This window comes from Apostichopus japonicus, chromosome 11, assembly GCF_037975245.1.
Source record: "Apostichopus japonicus isolate 1M-3 chromosome 11, ASM3797524v1, whole genome shotgun sequence".
Classification (NCBI taxonomy): Eukaryota; Metazoa; Echinodermata; class Holothuroidea; order Aspidochirotida; family Stichopodidae; genus Apostichopus; species Apostichopus japonicus.
This window is the reverse complement of record NC_092571.1, coordinates 10,571,887-10,587,435: the sequence shown is the minus strand read 5'-3', so window position 1 is coordinate 10,587,435 and position 15,549 is coordinate 10,571,887. Positions and strand designations below refer to the sequence as shown.

At 35.3% G+C, this 15,549-nt stretch overlaps 1 non-coding gene across 1 annotated transcript; it reads right to left on the bottom strand.

Annotated features, from left to right (window-relative positions):
- Positions 1–5,048: 5,048 nt before the first annotated feature.
- On the bottom strand, positions 5,049–5,120 carry Trnac-aca (transfer RNA cysteine (anticodon ACA)). The gene has a single exon. It is a non-coding gene; the product is annotated as a tRNA-Cys (tRNA).
- Positions 5,121–15,549: the final 10,429 nt, after the last annotated feature.

The following is a 15,549-nucleotide window of genomic DNA, read 5'->3' as shown; positions in this document are numbered from 1 at the left end:
TTAATCTAACGTAATTATCAAGAACGCCAAGATTATGTCCTTGTAGGGCTTTTACAGTTCAATTTGAAATCCTTCTTAAGGTTTGGTCAATATTTCGTTCACTCTTGCAATTGAGGTTCTCCTTCTAATAACATATGGACTGAATGTTGCAGTTTGCTTCGTCACAGACTGAAATATCAGGAGAAAAAACAAATTCTTATATTTGTAGTGTCTGCATGGCTTCACTTGTCAGGAAGTATAATGTATGCACCAAACAAGCTGGAACTTTATCGAACGAGTAGCGCCGACATTTCACAGGCAAAATACCGTATATGTACATTATCGAAGGCGGTTTACCCACCTGAATGAAGTTAGAAAACGAATCTGGCATTGTTTGGAAGTTGAGTATTTAGGAATAACTTTATGATATCTGCAACCGAACTTGTCCATATCTGTCGCATTTTTTTTAGCGATTAGACATACTACATCTAATTTTGAATTTTTCTGTTAGGTTGAAGCAGAGTGTACCCTCTCCAAACCCCTGGATCCCGTACATGAATATAAAAGTTCCCCTACTGAAGGTTCTTCCGCTGACTGACGATGGATTTGGAGGCCCTCCCCCTCCCCCACATCCACCCCCACGCACGCCTCTTTGCGCACGCCACTGGGATGTAGTATACACATATTGTAACAAACTCAATACAAAGCACCGCATTGACAAAAACATTGGTTTTGGCTTTTCTTCTCTTACAAACATTGGATTAATCATTCTGTCCGTTTTAGAACACATCTCCTGAAGTACCTTGCACAATCCCAAAATGAACAAATTCTGAAAAATATAGCAACCTCATTAAAATTCCAATTAGGTAAACGTGTTTAAATTTCGAAATTGTGCTGAAAAGATCCTTAAACACCAAAGAAAAGCAATTTCCTTTGGACAATAATTGTTTGCGCCAAAATTAGGTATTTAATTAGAAATTGTTGTAACCCTGCCGGTGGTCTTTAAATGGATAGATTTTACAGGTTAATTTACAAAAATTTAAATAGCAAAAGTAACATACATTTGTTAGGTGCAAATAGAGTGCAAAATATGAAAACCACGTGACTTGTTGTAGATAAGTTATGAGAGCGAAATACATGTTTTGTTCTTTGTGCCATTGTATAATGATATAATAAAGTGGTGAAAGGATTTAAGTATAACTGGATAGATACATAGTTTTATTTGAGAAGAAACTGTAGTGTTAGGTTGTTGCATATATAATGCATAAATGAACTACAGTGTACTAAGGACAGTTATACTAGTCTAGACCTAACACAGTCTCAATATAGCAGATGTAAGCCTATACCTACTCTTACCAACTATACCCATATATACCAATTGGAAAGATAATTAGGGCCATTCATTATTGAGGTGAATTAACACCTAATATCACGTTTTTGTAGAAGAAAAACCTTATAAAAAGTTCACTGCAAACTGCACTTAGGACTGGATTTGCTATAAAAAAAAAGTTGGCGTGACCATGCATATGTGGGTATCATTTCAGCATAATCTACCACTAGAAACACACTATAACGTTATAGAGACATACATATCACAAACGTGGTCACTTTACAATTGAAACATTATAAGGTTGTTAGGTATAACTGCTGTATTACCACTATTGTGTTACGCAAATAATCAAGTATAATTGAATATCACGTGCACACATCTCAGGTATTCAGATCGCGCAGAGACAGTTGGAAATATCACATTCCCATATGTGATCAGATGGCGATTATTAAGGGAAGGAGCGGTCCGCGGTCCAAGTGGCGGCGCCCTCAATAAGGCACTGGTTACACTAGTAACTCGAGTAAACTGAGCGGAAAGTGGATTATGATTGAGAAGCATAATTCATTTGAATTGAAAATTCGCATGTACCCTTTGATCACCTATACAAAGTGGTCTCATAGATACATCACATGATATAACAACTCTTGTAATCATACGAAGAACATTTGAATCATCAAAACAATTATAAGCTGCGGGTGGTCTTTAAATGTAAGTCCCATCAAAAGTGAGAGATGTTGCGACTTAAAGTTGGAGTGTAAGATTACAAAAGGTGGGAACAAATTAAGTGAGGGCGCTATTGTTTGTTTCCTATCTTGTTGCGCAAAACGTGAATGATATATGGGTTATAAACATCTACACGACTACATAATTAAATATAACTTTAAAAAAATATCCTTCGCAAGTTATTTTATAGATTGCAAATCAATATTGCCGGATGTAACTATTCTTCAATCTATACGAGCAGGCACAACTGGTTAAAAGAAACACCCGAAGAAGAGGTGTATATTTTTGTAGCTAAAGAGTGTGGAATATTTTTCTCTTTTCCCTTTCCCTCCTCCCACCCCCCCCCCCCGCCACCCCTCTCTCTCTCTCCTTCTTCTTTCTCCGAGTTTTATCTCTCCTGGAGGGATTTGTTTATTGTATAATATCTCACTATCAATGGTAGTAACACCACAAATATGAAGAGGCGAATGGATATATAACTAGCTTGATCCACGATACAGACCAGAGCATGAAGACACATGTCATCCATATAAAGTACGTTCCTAGAAAATTGTAGTGTGTGATATCGTTAATTCACCCACACAAATTATTAAATATGATATGACATCACTGGGTGTTACTGTACTGTTCCACAAGATAGCAGTCTTGTATCTCAAAATTAAGAGAAGATTGATAAAAAAAAAATGTATATTAAGAAAAAACAGTAATCAAACTCTGCCATTTGTGACGTGCGTAATTCTTGATTTAGTTCACGGGATAACTTCCAATTTTGTAGCGCGTAAGAATTTAATAACTGATTAACGTGGGTGTACGGGCGGGGTGAGGGATACATATGACGTACATGCGAGATTAAACCTGCCTCTTCCTCTTCCCACCGCTTGCCACCTGTTTCTAAAGAAAAAAGAAGTTCTTTGTTTACAAAACATGACATCTTTCTTAATCCCAACATGCATTAAATTAACAGCTGGCATATCAATCAGTAGGAACGTGTGATTAGTACTACATGCACGATTTTAAGCCGAAGTATGGATGGTTTTGAAGGAAACGATTGAGCATTTTCTGGAATTTTTCAATTAAACCTATCTGACGACGGTTGTTGTGCGAAGGCAGCCTTAATATTACTTCTTGACAAATAGTTTAACAATCAATCAGCCATTTTTAGACATTTGACTGCTAAATTTTACGGCTTCGGTAACTACACTTTAGACAATACATAGCACACACGGTGTCGGACCAAGAGTCGTAGATATCTGTTTACGGCCCCGTTAGCACCTGTATCTATGACAGCGTTTTAGGTTGATAGCTTTGTAACCCTGGACAGCCCCATTTAACACGACATGAAATATTCCAACTGGCTCGTTACTACATCAAATGGTACATAAGCACTGTGTCAAATTTGTACGTTCTCCATCATTGCGACGAGCTATCGGAACACAGTGTAGGCATTACGTACACACAGCTTGCGTCATATGATGAACCATGGTAAACAGTATTTGCAACACAGACGGCTGACGTCGTCATTAGGTTGTACCTACCATCTTAGCGAGGTGTATACCCGTTAAAACGTGTGACGTCATTATGACGAACAATGCCAATCTTGTCTGTGGGTGTGACAGGAATTTAGAGACACAAAAATTCATTAGTACGATGAAACTGTTACCAGCCGTTAGTGATTAAATTGGTGACACGATAGAAGTTGTTTTAATACCATCCCAAACGCTATATATTTAAACTAAGGATATTCCTTTCGAAGCTAATGGAAAGTATGAGCAATTTTTAAGCTATTACATTTTAAGAGACGTGCCGTAGTATTATGTGCGTTATAGGTTAGTATACACGTTAATACACGGTTCCGTTCGCACAAATGGACAGAAATAGATTTCCACTTTCTTCTAAGATAAATCTTAAATCGTTATATTGTGGTTAAAACACCCAAATAATCAAATGTATTATGTCATGTCAGTCTTTGCTCATAATGAAACGATCATGATAAGAAGAAAAGCAAACAACGTTAACGACTCAACTTGAAAAGATTGTATAACATTAACAAGATTCTAATTTATGCAGGATAGGCTTCAATTCCTGGTGAAATCGTTGTATATCTTATCCAGTATAACGGATCCCTGATTGGACAATCTGGTCATTAAATTTGCCAGAGATTAGACTATACCTGTAATATTAACTAAACTAAACTACTAACCGAGGCGAAAACATTACCGTTAAACTTACAACATACAGCTATAAGAAGAGAGTTATTTGTACATTTGTTTTTGTCATTTCTGAAATATGATTTGTTTAATGATTTGGTTCAATGCGCTTTAGATCAACATGTATAGCTGGTGATATAACATCTTTATTATGCTCATGCATGTGAAGAGCTATATGATATGTTATGTATGAATGCCAATGTTTATAAACATCCCGCTCACATATACAGCAACATTTAATTCATCTGTGAGAGGGATTTGGGATAATAACAACACCCGTGTATTATATTACATTTTAATTAGAGTATGAACATGATTAGCTGACAGTATAAATGTATATGTTTGTACGTATGTATATATATCTCTTTATCTCTATATCTCTATATCTCTATATCTCTATATCTCTATATCTCTATATCTCTATATCTCTATATCTCTATATCTCTATATCTCTATATCTCTATATCTCTATATCTCTATATCTCTATATCTCTATATCTCTATATCTCTATATCTCTATATCTCATATATCTCTATATCTCATATATCTCTATATCTCATATATCTCTATATCTCTATATCTCTATATCTCATATATCTCATATATCTCATATATCTCATATATCTCTATATCTCTATATCTCTATATCTCTATATATCTCATATATCTCATATATCTATATATATATATATATATATATATATATATATATCTATATATATCTGTATATATATCTGTATATATATATATATATATATATATGAAAATCGTAATGAGTTGGAAAATCAAGAACAGTGAAAAAACTTCCAGCCTCCACCGGGATTCGAACCCGGGCCTTCCGCTCTGTACGCGGACACCCTAACCACTAGGCTATGGACGCTGATTGTATATCCAGAGGTTCGAAACCGGTAAGGAAGGTCGTAATTCCACTGTAGGCGTTTGTCACCTGTATCGAACAATACTAGTTCTGTTTTTGGTGACATATTTTGCCTTACTCTAGAGATCAAACATGATGCTAACCAACTCGAAATCATTTGTGATTCCTAAAGCCGGATCTCGAAAGAGATACTTTGAACAGACTTTATGTATATATATATATATATATATAGTGTTCCACTAGTCTCAGCTAGTATCAACATATATATATATATATATATATTTGTATGTGTATGTGTATATCTGTGTTCATATATACATATACATATAGACCTCCACCGGGATCCGAACCCGGGCATCCCGCTTTACATGAGAACAACTTATCCCAACTAGGCAATGGACGTTCATTGTCTTTCCAGAGGTTCGAAACCAGTAAAATAGGTCGTGAAACCACTTTAGGCTTTTGTCACCTGTATCGAACAATGCAAGTTCTGTTTTGATTACATATTTTGCCTTACTCTAGAGATCCATATCCTGGCTCTAGAAATGGAACCTCCCTAGCGACTCTAAAAACTTAAAAGGTAAAGTAAAGCTTTGACAGACAAACCCTCTTTACTTTGGAAAACGTTAAACATATGACATGAAATAATATCCGAAGAAAAATAATATTTTCCTTTTATAATTTGGTTTTAATTTCGTCTCGAAAGACGATACTTCGGAATGTCTGCTGAACTGTCAAGCTAAACTTGCATTTACCACTACGTCAAAATAGTTTTTCCTTCTTATTCTCATCGTTGTTTTTTTCATTTTTAAGAATATTATTCCCCTCTCTGGATAATTGATTTTCGCTTTCTGGAAAAGAAAACGAAAAAAAGCTAGACGTGTTTAGCTCAGCTGCCATGACGATGCCATTCAAATGGCCGAGCCAAAATATACATTCATAAGATGTCGCAAAAGTTGTACTAAACGATATTTGGCGATAGAATATGGTATCGGGATTCAATGTTCACCTCATGATGTAGCAAATTCACAACAGCGTTTTAATACAATCAAGTTTACAGCTATAACATGCAGAAGAGCTATTTGAATGTTTACATTTATAAATGGATTTCTGTCTTGCCCTTTCCTAGGAAGATTTTTTTATATAGATCCACCTAATTTCCATGTTAATTGCTTTCATTCTTATGCAATAAAATATGTCTGCGAATGAGTAGTAAATTGAATAATTTGTATTTGCTGTAACTAAAGGAAATCGGATATTTGGCCCAAAATTGTAACTGATGAAAATGCTAAAAATACTATTACTTTTCAAAAGTACTTGATCTAACTCTCCAAGTTTACCCTACAGACACTGATTATGGTTTAAGTTAGACCTGCATGAAATGAATATAGGATTAGAAATATTTTTTCAGGTGGCAACAAAACGATACTTTGTTTGATTTTCTATGACCCGGTGCTATATTATGACACTTTTGAAATAATGTTGATGAATGTGCGACTGTTGTATCGCTCATACATGTCGTATATTTATGTGCACTGGGAAAGTTTCGTAACAGTGTGTCTGCCAGTGCGGATGTGAGTCGACCCCCCCCCCCACAACCCCCACCCCCACCCCCCACCCCCACCACCCACCCTTGCTCTTTTATTTTCTCTGTTTATTATTCCTCGAGAAGCATGCGATTAATTGGTCCCATCCACATTTGAAGTGAGTTCAAGTTTCAATGCACGGAGGAATCATTATGTTAAATACGAATGGAACGCTTTGACTTCTTACTGAACTTCATCCACCTCAAATCTCTTACAACTGAAGTAGTACCAAATCACAACACAAATGGTATTTGAGTAGGTCAAATGTAGGCCATTTTTACCACTTATAAATATTGCACTAAACTGCTTGAGCCCAAAAAAAGCCTCTCTGCATGGTGAAGACAAATGCAATACGTTGCTACAGTGATGATGTAATTTGTTATAAGGAAATATACGGTGTGAAAATGGCCGACCGCAAAATGAGCCAATATCAAATATTTTCATGTACAGTTTGTACTTTCACTTAGAACGAATCCGTGCTGTGACCTTATGTAATGTTAATACAGGTTGAAATCTGCCTGCTTCATATTACAATAAGTGAATTCAGGTATGTCACAGTTGTATCGAACTTTATCAGTTTTATGTAACAAAGTTATATGATTTTAAAAATAAAAAACAGAAATATTCGCTTTTGCTTTTCGAGACGAAGTATCCCGCATTCGAGTCATGACAGTGTTACACTTCAAGAAAAGGTCGATGCAGTGAAGACATCATTTAATTTAGTTTCAAGTTGGTTTCTGAAACAGACCTAATCATTTAAAAGCGTCTGGCTGGGAGACAAACTTAACATTTAAAACTATCTTAAATTGAAAATGCCAAAGCATGTGGTTTAATAGTTTTGTGGTTCAAAAATGTTAAGATATAGGAACCTTGCATTACTAAAGTTTCGAAAAATCGCCTCAGGATTATTAGCTTCATAGTTTTGGAAATGAGAGATATAGTAATTTCCATAAATTTTGTAGACAAGCTATGCTTCTAAAGTAGATTAGAACGTGCATAACCCGCCAAAACAGCATGGAAATGGTTGTGATCACAAAAATATATTTTGGTTGAATTAAAGATTCTGTAATAGATTATGTGAATATTAAGCAGCCCGGTATCATTTTGTGCTTATAGCTTATCCATTATTTCTCCCCTTTATGGAAACCTGAAATTTTACGGAAACCTAAAATACCTTTTTCTGAAGCTGTTATTTGAATTGTTTACTTGTAATTATCATATCTGACTTCCGAACTATAGATATTGCTGTTTTGAAATAACGTATACAAACCAAGATGGCTGCTACATGGTCACATTTTAAAGGGCCATTTGAGTTAGGTTGTAACTTCATATCAAGAGTATCTGTGGCGTAGCTGGAGGGGAAGAGGGCTAAGTGCCTCCTCCCACACAGAAATGTTCGGGAAAGAAAATAGGAAATGAGCAAAACAATTGGCAAGGGGGGGGGGGGTGGAATAGCTCTGCAAGTAAATAAGTTATACTAGATAGCCTACTTGTTTGTATATCATGGTGAGATCTGCTTTTCAGAACGCTTTCCTTCCATGTATAGAAATTTCTCTAAACAAGAATTTCATTGACACGTATTACTATAATGAACTATTTTTGACTCACTTATTTACGAGGGTCTTATTATGTATAGCTGAAATGAAAGATTGTAAACTGTAAGCGAAAATGAACTGTACATGACCTGTATATAGTAGGTACACAAGGTCTGAATTGTTGACATTACAGTGGAACAAGAAGTATACTTTGTGATTTATAGTTGTACTTATCATTGAATAATTATGCTCTTTTGATTGCGATGTATTAAAAACAAGAATAAATCTTGAAATGTATTTTCGCCTCTTTGAAGATAACAATCTTTGTAAGTTCGAATGAAAATTGATCATGTGAGCAAAATGGTTTAAATTGGAACGAATGATTCATGAAGACACACTATTATGTCGCATATTATATAGCGATTATTTCTACAATACTAATGGTCAATCACATCATTGTGGGCAGGTTGGGAAGGTTAGGAAGGTTGGGGAGGTGGGGAGGTGGGGTGGTGTGGGAGGTGGGGTAGTGGGGCGGCGGGGGAGGTGGTCGTAGGCGTAGATGTTGGTTTCATGTTTAGTGATGTCAGTGGCGTAGGAAGGTTCTTTTGAGTGGGGGGCTGAAGACTGATGGCCGGCCTGGGGGAGGGGTCTAAGGGGAGGGGGTGTCCCCCTCCCCTTTGGAATTTTTTTGCATTTCCAGGTGGCCTCAGATGCAATTTGGTGCAATATAGCACACTTCAACCCACCCATTCCATTTTGTATATAATTTTGCATTTTCACCTGGCCTTAGATGCAATTTGGTGCTCCAAATGAGATTTTTTTTTCTCATTTGGAAATGAAAAAGGGGTTTTCTGACTTGCGAAGTGGGGGGGGGGCGGAATGATACTTCCGCCCCTCCATATTTTTCACTGGGGGTCTGGCGCCCCCCCCCCCCCCCAGCCCCCCCCGGTTCCTACGCCCTTGAGTGATGTGATCAAGAGAGAGCAGTAAACGTAATTCAAAGTGTAACTAGCATATATCATATATTCAAAATAAACATATACATAAGATATACGAAAACCGCTTAAATATAATGAAAAATATAGTCCACATGGGACACAGCTGGCCACATGGTTAGTTATAGTCAATAGAGAACCTCACTTCAATCGAGTTCATTAAAACCCCTGTAAGACTCTGATGTGTTGGCATGCTGCAAAATATCTAAAGACAGCCTTTTACGTCAATTTGTAAATAAACTCGTAAAGTAAATACTAAAATTCCTTGGCAATGTATACTTATAATTTATTTGTTTACTATGGCGCTGAATTTCATCTCTGTGAAATTATTATCTACTTATTATGAAAGTATATGTCTTCCTTCAAAATATTCTGCTTTCTGAGTACGTGTATCGTTATGATATGTGGTCTTATGTGACATTACAAAAAGCTATTCTTATATTTTTAGAAAATATTTCTAAGGCTCCGCCTTTTACCTGTCTTAATGAAAGACACGTTACGCCCATTGCAACAGGAAAAATGGATAATTAAATTTAGGATTTCGATGTCTTTTCGCTTCTCAAATATGATTTAAGAATTCTTTATTTTTCTAAGAATTTTAGTCGGTTATAATTTACAGTATAAGTTAACCAACCGGTTACTTGGAAACTCACTTCTGTAACCATGCACTTATGCACGTAACCGATTACTCTGAAAGAACGTGTGTCATTACCATCTTATCGCATTAATCTAAATGCACGATCATTCAAGAAAAGTCAATTCCACTATTAACTAATCAATTCTGAGACAATAATAATAATCTAGCTTAACGAAAATAAAAAAATAAAAATATATATATCTCTGACATCTAGAACCTTTGACACCCTCGATATATGCTGTGTCGGAGAAACCTCATTAGCCGATCTTGTAATTACACTAAACAATACAGTCGACAATAAAGTTCATTCACCATTCTTCCGCAGTACGTACGTCACACACGTGCCGCTAATGAACTCTTATAGGGGTGAACTCATAACACATTCTCCGCGCCCTGAGCTGACTATCAATTTGAGTTTGGAAACTTAGGATCTCGTAACCCTCGCTCTTAGCTATCGAGTTACAAATCGAGAAAACCAGCCCAATAATTTGACTGAACTTTTTTTGTATTTTAATATCAGAAAGAAAATGAAATATTATGGTAAAAACAACCCGCAAGAGAAGAGTGCAATTTCTGATGACGTCGTTTGACAGTTTGTTTTGACTTTTGTCATTTGTAATCAACAACCTCAGAAGTGTAAACGTCATTTTGGGGTTTAGGATTCCTGTTGATATATTTCAACAAACCATATAGGGATTAAAGGCATGCTCCATCTCATTTAACGATTTCAGATTTGCCCCCTTTGGTTTGGATTTGTATTGGATAATCAAGGTAATACAGACTAGTCTTAATGTCAAGGAGTGTATGCTAAGAGGTGCATAATAAATCATAATGAAAAAATAGCTTTATGTTATATCGCAGAAGACCACATACCATAACGACACACGTCCTCAAAGAGCAATATTTTAAAGGAACAAATAAACTTTTATAAGTATAGCTGATAATTGTACAGAGACGAATTATAGCTCCATTATTGTATAATTGAGTCACTAGTAACATTCCAGACGTTGGCAACGAGTAGTAGAACCCAAGAATTAGGTTTACTCATATAACATTACTTGATTGTATATTGATATTTATGTACTGTAGGCTACTGCATTCTGCTTCCCATGCATGAGGTCTACCGTATGTAATATAGGCACATGAAGTCTACCGTATGTAATATAAGCCCATGAAGTCAACCGTATGTAATATAAGCCCATGAAGTCAACCGTATGTAATACAAGCAAATGCTACATTAGAACAGGTATAAAACGTTATTTTGCGTTGACTGGTTATCTGAAAATTTGTATATTTTCATTGAGGTATCGATTTACCCTAAAGTTGTATCTTGACGAAAATTATCAAATTGTCGAGATCTGCGTAACTTGACAACTCGACCAACTTTTCAGTCCGACACAATAAAGTTTGTAAAACCGAACAGTTAAAGTATTGTTGTATTGTTTCCCCCTGCAACCCCGGGTATCGCGGCTGTATTTGACCCTACGACCCCACCCCACCCCCTCCTCTCGTCAGCCCTGCACATCTACGCCCATAATAAAGTCACTATAAGTTACGTTACACCAGTAGCTATCCGGACTTGATTCGAGTCAGTGACGTTAAACTGAAGAGTCTTTTTCATTTTAGAAGAACGAGTATAACTCATGTGATATGACTCATGGCTACTACATTCACTATAATGCAGGTCTTAATGTTTCCATTGAAAAACAGAGGACGAACACAGAAGATTATTAAATTACAGTAATTAATCACAAACAATAACATTCATGAAAACAGCTACTACTGCTGTTTACATTCAGCCCAATTCGTTTGATGTCTGATTTTACTATCGTTTTTATCTCTTCTTAGGGAACTTGTTGAAGTAATGCAATCGTCATGAGTCAAATATTATAAATATAATGTTCAAAATGCACTATTGAAATGATATAACATGAAATTATGTTAGATGAATGTCACGTTGGATTCGGAAACTGCAGTCATGAAATTGTATGAAAATTGTATTTAATTGTATGAATTTTTTTTCTTAAATATATAAAACTATCGGTGAATATTGGATTTGCTGAGAAAAAGTATGAAATGTTAAGTTATGATATTAATATATAAGACATCACGTTGCAAGTTAGGAACACTCGTACATACAAATGAATGGAATGGGATTTGATGTAAATGATATGACTCATTTGATGTATAAACGACAGATGGAAACTCGATTGAATTGTTATGATTATTATTTACCTAAATCATTAAGAATTCTTCGTTGAAATTATACATCGATATAAATTATTATAGGACGATTTGCTGTAGCAAACTTTCACATGGTCACGTGATCTCATGAAACCCAACCTTGTTTTTTGCGACTACAAGACTATTTTACTCCTTTAAAGAACAAGGAAAATGGATCCAAAGAGATAAATGAAGTACTTCACACATACTCTGCGATTCTCTAGAAATATACTATGCGAAAAATTATAAAACCTTTAGAAATAAAACGAGCACCGTATATTTTGGAATCTGGTCACGCAATTGCATATGGGAGAGCACTTAAGCTTTGTATATACACATGCATTGTGGGAAAGGATATGATGTATGTGGTTTTGCAAAAAGGAAAGTACCATGAGTACTTGATTAACCTTTAGCCTACAAATTGTAAGCATGAGGATTTTGTCGGTTGAGTTTATGGATTTTTGCTCTTTTGTTATTAAATTAAGAACACATATTCAAGTACATTTGTGTGTATGTGGCTGTTATTTTGGAAAATTTATCCCACCGGATGGTTGCTTGCTAATGTTAATGAAGAAAAGTGGAATGTGTGTAATAATTCTATGAGAGTGTCTAGGCGACAAACTTTCATAGAACTGTATAAAATAAGGCCGACTCTAACTACTCGCTATTAGTAATGTTTTTAACAAATGTTAGTAGCCTGTAGGGGTCTGTAGTGTCATTCGCGGTAGACATATGTATGTATATTAGATCCTCCTGCAAGCAGGAACTCGCGAAGAAGCCTAATTGGCTTATCAAAGCCGCAAACTGACCGAAGTCAGTCTCTCACATTCATATTTAACGTCCATGATTATGAATTGTTAATTGTCAACAACTCTGTAACTGGACGACATACATTAATCTGGGAGTGACTCGAACCGGGGACCTTATGATTGAAAGGCACCGGTGTTAACCACTGAGCTAACACTCCGCTGAGCTAACACCACTGAGCTAACACATATATTGGTGTTACTAGACCGGTAAAGGTAAAATTGATGAAACTATAGACCGGTAAAGATAATATTGATGAAACTAGACCGGTAAGGTAATATTAATGACACTAGACCGATAAAGGTAATATTGATGAAACTAGACCGGTAAAGGTAATATTTATGAAAGTAGACCGTTAAAGGTAATATTGATGAAACTAGACCGGTAAAGGTAATATTGATGAAACTAGACCGGTAAAGGTAATATTGATGAAACTAGACCAGTAAGGTAATATTGATGAAACTAGACCGGTAAAGGTAATATTGATGAAACTAGACCAGTAAGGTAATATTGATGAAACTATAGACCGGTAAAGGTAATATTGATGAAACTAGGACCGGTAGGTAATATTGATGAAACTAGGACCGCTAAGGTAATATTGATGAAACTAGACCGATAAATGTAATATTGATGCAACTAGATCGGTAAAGAGAATATTGATGAAACTAGATCGGTAAAGATAATATTGATGAAACTAGACCGGTAAGGTAATATTGATGACACTAGACCAGTAAAGGTAATATTGATGAAACCAGACCGGTTAAGGTAATATTGATGAAACTTGACCGATAAGGTGATATTGATGAAACTAGACCGGTAAAGATAATATTGATGAAACAAGACCAGTAAGGTAATATTGATGAAACTAGACCGATAAGGTAATATTGATGAAACTAGACCGATAAAGGTAAAACTGATAAAACTAGACCGGTTAAGGTAATATTGATGAAACTAGACCGATAAGGTGATATTGATGAAACTATAGACCGGTAAAGATAATATTGATGAAACTAGACCGGTAAGGTAATATTAATGACACTAGACCGATAAAGGTAATATTGATGAAACTAGACCGGTAAAGGTAATATTTATGAAAGTAGACCGTTAAAGGTAATATTGATGAAACTAGACCGGTAAAGGTAATATTGATGAAACTAGACCGGTAAAGGTAATATTGATGAAACTAGACCAGTAAGGTAATATTGATGAAACTAGACCGGTAAAGGTAATATTGATGAAACTAGACCAGTAAGGTAATATTGATGAAACTATAGACCGGTAAAGGTAATATTGATGAAACTAGGACCGGTAAGTAATATTGATGAAACTAGGACCGCTAAGGTAATATTGATGAAACTAGACCGATAAATGTAATATTGATGCAACTAGATCGGTAAAGAGAATATTGATGAAACTAGATCGGTAAAGATAATATTGATGAAACTAGACCGGTAAGGTAATATTGATGACACTAGACCAGTAAAGGTAATATTGATGAAACCAGACCGGTTAAGGTAATATTGATGAAACTTGACCGATAAGGTGATATTGATGAAACTAGACCGGTAAAGATAATATTGATGAAACAAGACCAGTAAGGTAATATTGATGAAACTAGACCGATAAGGTAATATTGATGAAACTAGACCGATAAAGGTAAAACTGATAAAACTAGACCGGTAAAGATAATATTGATGAAACAAGACCAGTAAGGTAATATTGATGAAACTAGACCGATAAGGTAATATTGATGAAACTAGACCGATAAAGGTAAAACTGATAAAACTAGACCGGTTAAGGTAATATTGATGAAACTAGACCGATAAGGTAATATTGATGAAACTAGACCGATAAAGGTAAAACTGATAAAACTAGACCGGTAAAGATAATATTGATGAAACTAGACCGATAAGGTAATATTGATGAAACTAGACCGATAAGGTAATATTGATGAAACTAGACCGATAAAGGTAAAACTGATAAAACTAGACCGGTAAAGGTAATATTGATGAAAATCGACGATTTAGGGCAAACTGCTGGGTTTTTTTTCTTCTTTCATTTTTTTGCTTATATTTTTTCTTTATTTTAATGAAGCTCTCATAAGCTAAGCTCTACCGCATATATTAACATGCGGGTTTATGTTATTATTACGACTTTTAAGATTATATTATAAAACAACTCTTTCGTTTTTCGTCAGAAGCGTTCTCGAAGATCATCAGTTTTGATATTCATCTGTTAAATAAAGCTGGCCTATATACATATATATAGTTGATTGAAGTCATTTACAAACTTATGTCAGTTCCAAACTCCACTTTAAAACAGAAGGAAAATAGGTTAATTGAGTCTCCCATAAGAGCTGAATCGAAAAATTGATCTAACGGCAATTTAGACTAATTCCTGTCGAAAAGAGCTGATGAATGAATCTATAATTTCATGCTTGGTATAGTATACACTTGAGTACTCACAACATTTGCAACATTCGTGAGATTATTTCCTCATTACTAAGCCAAACGAGCGAATGAGTTCAAATAACGAAACAATACAGGATTACGACTTAATGATGATATCTTAATAGGTTAAATATTTTCATAATCATTAGCATAGCAAAATTATTGGTTAGGCCTATAACTCCGTGTGACAAAGTATAGC